Genomic DNA, 6000 nt, shown 5'->3' with positions numbered 1-6000 from the left:
ACTGCTGGCGCAAGCAACTGAAAATCTAGCCCTTAGTGTCTTCTACTGTAAAGACTGATACAAAATATTCATTCAGTCTTTTTGCCATCTCCATATTTCCCACCATTAATTTCCTGGTCTCATCCTCTAAGGGACCAACATTTACTTTAGCCATCCTTTTTCTTTTTATATAACTATAAAAACTCTTACTATCTGTTTTTATATTTTTTGCTAATTTACTTTCATAATCTATCTTCCCTTTCTTAATCAATCTTTTTGTTATTTTTTGCTGTCTTTTAAAGTTTTCCCAATCCTCTATCCTCCCACTAGATTTGGCTACCTTATATGCCCTTGTTTTTAGTCGAATACTATCCTTAATTTCTTTACTTAGCCACGGATGGCTGTCTTTTCTTTTACACCCTTTTCTTCTCAGTGGAATATATATTTTTTGGAAGTTGTAAAATAACTCCTTAAATGTACACCACTGATCATGTATCGTCTTACCGTTTAATCTATTTTCCCAATCCACTCTACTCAATTCCACTCTCATACCTTCATAGTCTCCTTTATTCAAGCTTAGCACGCTTGTTTGAGATCCAACCTTCTCACCCTCTAATTGAATATGGAATTCAACCATGTTATGGTCACTCATTCCAAGGGGATCCTTTACTAGGACATTTTTAATTAATCCTGTTTCGTTACACACGACCAGATCTAAGGTTGCTTGCCCCCTGGTCGGTTCAGTTACATACCGCTCAAGAAACCCATCCCTAATACACTCAATGAACTCATCCTCAAGGCAGCCCTGCCCAATTTGATTTGTCCAATTAATATGATAGTTAAAATCCCCCATAATTATAGATGTTCCCTTATTTCAAGCCTCAACTATTTCCTGATTGATTCTCCGTCCAACAGAGTTGCCACTGTTCAGAGGCCTATAGACTACGCCCACTAGTGTTTTTTTCCCCTTATTATTCCTTACCTCCACTCAAACTGTTTCATTATCCTGATCTTTTGACCCAATATCATTTCTCTGTATTACAGTGATTCCTTCCTTTATTAACATAGCCACCCCACCTCCCCTTCCTTCCTGCCTGTCCTTCCTGATCGTTAAATAACCTGGTATGTTTAATTCCCAGGCATTGTCACCCTACAGCCATGTTTCTGTAATGGCCACAAGATCATACCCATATGTAGTTATTTGTGCCATTAACTCGTCTATTTTGTTATGAATGCTACGTGCATTCAGATAGAGAACTTTCAAAGATGTTTTGTGACACTTAGTTCCTGCTTTTGCCCTTTTTATTACTTTACCTTTTACTCCATACCTTCTGCCCCTTCCTGACACGCTCTGGTTTTCAATTTCCCCACTGCTACCTAAGTCTATGACCTTCTCTGTTGTCATTTTTATTATTTGCTCTCTAGGAACCTCCCCCCCCACTAGTTAGTTTGAAGCCCTCTCTACAGCCCTAGTTATATGATCCACCAGGACTCTAGTCCCAGCACTGGCCAAGTGAAGCCCGTCCCAATGGAACAGCTCCCTCCTGCCCCAGTACTGGTGCCAGTGTCCCAGGAAGCAAAACCCATTTCTCCCACACCAGTCTTTGAGCCACGCATTTAACTCTCTAATTTTATTTGTCCTAGCAAAATTCGCTTGTGATAGAAAACATAGATCAAATGTTCTCACTTGGTCCAAGTTATTAAAACTTTTTATTTATCATTATTTTAGAGGATCTTTTATTTTCCCAAAAGTAACCCAATAATGATAAAAATTGACCCTTAGTGTTAGGGGGGATTAAATACGTGAGGTTACGGGGATTGGGTGGGATATGTGTCAGTGCAGGCTCGATGGGCCGAAATGGCCTCTATCTGCACTGTGGGGTTTCTGTGATTCTGTGATTCTGTGATATAGTGCCTGAGTCCATTTTGTCATTTCAAAATTATTCCAAAATCCAAACAGCAGTACTGTTGGACTGATAGGTTTTGTCAATGTTCAATTTCATTTCTATCAAATTATCTTATCAATTCCAATTTCAGAAACAAGTGATTCCCAGGCTTACACGGTGTTTTAACATTAGAGACAAAGGGCTGAAAATTCAGTAGGGTTAGCGCCCCATTTGAGGCGCTGGAGGGCCTAGCGCCGGAGTTATGGCCGGTTTGTAAATTCAGTGGGGCCCTGCCATCGGTGTTAGACCGGTTGCACTGCGCCGGCACCGATGACGTCATCGGTGTGCGCAGCGTCCCGGTTGCCGTGGTGACGGGCCCCAACGCCGAAATTGAGTTGCGGCCGCCTCGCCCGTGGCAGCCGCAACTAACGATGTTTCAGCAGAGTCCTACGCGAGTTAGCGCCAGCGCATTAAGGTCGCGCGGCGGCCGGCCGCTTTCCCGCCGGCCGCCTGCCCGCACCTCCCTCCCCGGACTCCTCCACCCCCCCCCGCGAAACAGATGCGTCTGGCCTGCGAGCCCGGCACTTCTCCGAGGTGCCGGGCTCATTTTTTTCAAGATTTCAACGGCCAGCAGGCGGGTGCAGGCAGCTCCTCCTTAACTGAAGGAGGAGGCCTGCACTTCCCCAGCCTGCCGCACCGCATCGGGTGCCGCAGCGCCGGAATTGCGCCGCAATGCGGCAGTCAGCGCCCATTTCGAGGCGCTGACACCCTCCTGTAGCGCCGGCAGCCATTTGGGCGCGGCGCTACTGAATTTTTGGTGCGCGCAGGGGGACTTAGCGCCGGCGCTAAATTTCCGGCACTAAAGCCCTGGCGCGGCGCCAACTGAATTTCTAGGACAAAGGTTCTGCAATTAGTTTACAAGGTACCTTCCATATAACAAAAGAAAAAAGAGAGTCCATTGTGACTCTGCTTAAGAGCCTAAGGGGTTAATTTATCAAATCATAATTTTCCTTCTGTCACTGTGGGGAAATATTAACCTAAAATTAAGAAACTTAAATTTAATAATGTCCAATATCTTGAAATTTCATTCAGTAATACTAAAGTTATTGTTTGGTGAACTTAAACAGTTGTCAGTGGAAAGGGTTAACTCCTTTGCAAGTTTTTAAGAAGGCGGAGCGAAACATTGTCAGGCGCACACAATTGCGTCACTTCACGTAATTTTTTTTTAAACTTTCCTTATCGAAAAAGACAGTTGTGTTTTCACAATTTAATAGGTTAGTTACCCTTAATAATTCTAATTTAATTCAGATCAATATTTTATTAACTAAACACAAACAGAACAGATAAAACAAAACAAAATAGCACATGCTTGCAGAAAACAGTAAATTACGTCATATTTCTTATTGTCCTTTCTTCAGATGCCTTTCCAAATGACTGTAAAAACACTCATCTTGGAGGAAGAGGCCTGCCAAAGAAACCAAGGCTATGTGGGTACAGCTGGCATGGGATATAAGCTCCAGATCTGTGTGCAGATTGGGCGACTGTTTCTGTGTATTGATGAAATATCATTCCTGTTGGAAAGCATTAACATGATTTGATGCCAAAATGTTGGCATTATGCCATCTGTTACTTAGCCTTAGGCAGCTCCACATTGCGGGCACCGCCACACTTGCGTTGTCAGGTTGGTGGCCTGAGTGAAAAGAGGCCAGAGAGTCATGTCCATTGTCAATGAAGTCCTGGCATGGAGCCAAGGACATGTGCCAACTTGGCCAGCCTAAACAAATCTGGCCATGATAAGTTAATCCTTTGCATCCCTGGCAGCCATGTGCTCACGTGCTGGAGGCGGGAGAGTTTCCTGACCGCCAAAACCAGCACCGGCGAAATCTCACGGAGGCGGGTTGGAGTCGGGTTTCTGACCCGACCTCAGTAATTTGAATTTTCCTGCCTTTCCCGACTCCAAACCCACCTCCTCCAGCATCAGAAAATCGCCCCCTTTATCTTTTGTTAAACAAACTTTTTGTTGTTCTTCTCAGTTTTTACACACCAGCTTAACTTAAATTGTAGTTCAAAGTTTTTTGTTTCCAATTCTGGGTGCACAATCTTATTCGTACATTCTTAAAACTTCCAAAATCCATGACAAGACAAAAGGGTTAAATGTTTTTAACACAGAGAAGTGGGTGGAGCTAAAACACACATAACAGACACTTTTTGTTTTAAAGGCAGACTTTCAGAGAAAAGTAATACTGTAACTTCCTAAGCATTCATAGATAGGAAAACTTCCACACTTAAACACACACTTTCACACAAACTCAAATTCCAGCATTTTCTTAAGGTTCCTTTCACTCAGCAAACTTTGGGGGGAAAGATCGGTTGGTTTGCGCCTCCTGTTAGCGCCTTAAGAGGGCGCTACTGTGGCACAAAGCAACTAGCGCCCGTGCATGGCGATGTTTGCGCTGCTCATGAAATTGACTAGACATTTTGCGGTGGCGCTAAACACTATCGCCACGATCTCCTGCGCCCGCAGATTGTGACGTCAGTCGAGCGTGCAACGCCCCGGTAGCGCCCCAGACCGGATATTGAGTGGCGCCCCCTGACTTACCGCCTGCCACTAGCAACGACAGGTTGAGGGGAGCGTTTTGCAGTCGGGGAGGGACTGGGGGAGCACTATTTAAAGGCGACCGCTTCCTGCCTTTATTTTTTGGCGAAATTTTTTCACCACGCATTCTGAGTGAGAGGGAGAGACTGCAGGAGATATTCAAAGCTGTGTTGAGGAGTTTTGGGTACTGAGCAGCACTTTGCAGGTTCTTTCTGATTTGACCTTCCTTGCATTGATTTAGAAGAGACTATGGGGGCTGTACTCTGAGCTCTTTCCTGGGCCTCTCCATTATTCTTTCCAACAGATTTGATGTACAGGTCTCTCCAGGCCTAGATTCAAGGCTGCAATGAGCAGGGTGTGGATGGAGAACAAGATTGACCCAATCCCCTTTAAGAACTGGCCGGCACCAGTGTATCTGTGTTCCATCACTGACTGACATCACATGAGCTTTGCCAGCGCTCTGAGTTAGCGCCTCGCTCCTCGGCCTTTGTGCCTTAAGACAGGTGTGCAGCACCTGATTTAGTGTTCCAATCACCTCCAGGGGCGATAAAAGCCAAGTTTGCAGTCGGAGGCGATAATTAGCGCCAGGCGCTAAATTTTGCGCCCGGCCGATAATCGCACTCCAAACGGGGTGATACTGAATTTCTCCTCCCTTGTGTTTTATTTTTCTCGGCACAGATGTTGGGGGAAAAATTCAGTTGGTTTGCGCCTCCCGTTAGCGCCTTAAGAGGGCGCTAATGGGGCGCAAAGCAACTAGCACCCATGCGCGGCGATGTTTGCGCCGCTCACAAAATTAACTAGACATTTTGCAGTGGTGCTAAACACTACCGCCACGATCTCCTGCGCCATCAGATCATGACATCAGTCGAGTGTGCAACGCCCCGGTAGCGCCACAGACCGGATATTGAGTGGCACCCCCTGTCTTACCACCTGCCGCTAGCAACGACAGGTTGAGGGGAGCGTTTTGCAGTCGGGAAGGGACTAGGGGAGCGCTATTTAATGGCGACCGCTTCCTGCCTTTTTTTGTCAGCGAAATTTTTGCACCACGCATTCTGAGTGAGAGAGAGAGACTGCAGGAGATATTCAAAGCTGTGTTGAGGAGTTTTGGGTACTGAGCAGCACTTTGCAGGTTCTTTCTGATTTGACCTTCCTTGCATCGATATAAAAGAGAATATGGGTGCTGCACTCTGAGCTCTTTCCCTGGGTCTCTCCTTTGTTCTTTCCAAACAGATTTGATGTACAGGTTTCTCCAGGCCGAGATTCAAGGCTGCAATGAGCAGGGTGTGGATGGAGAGCAAGATCGACCCTCCCCTTTAAGAACTGGCCGGCGCCAGTGTGTCTCTGTTCCATTGCTGACTGACATCACATGAGCTTCGCCAGCCCTCTGAGGTAGCGACTCACTCCTCGGCCTTTGCGCCTTAAGACAGGTGTGTAGCGCCTGATTTAGCGCTCCAATCACCTCCAGGGGTGGTAAAAGCCAAGTTTGCAGTCGGAGGCGAAAATTAGCGCCAGGCGCTAATCTTTGCCCCCAGCCGATAA

Source organism: Somniosus microcephalus, chromosome 7, assembly GCF_052327205.1.
Source record: "Somniosus microcephalus isolate GS21.2 chromosome 7, FLI_Smic_1.0, whole genome shotgun sequence".
Lineage (NCBI taxonomy): Eukaryota > Metazoa > Chordata > Chondrichthyes > Squaliformes > Somniosidae > Somniosus > Somniosus microcephalus.
The sequence above is the reverse complement of the archived record's forward strand: the minus strand, read 5'-3'. Positions refer to the sequence as shown.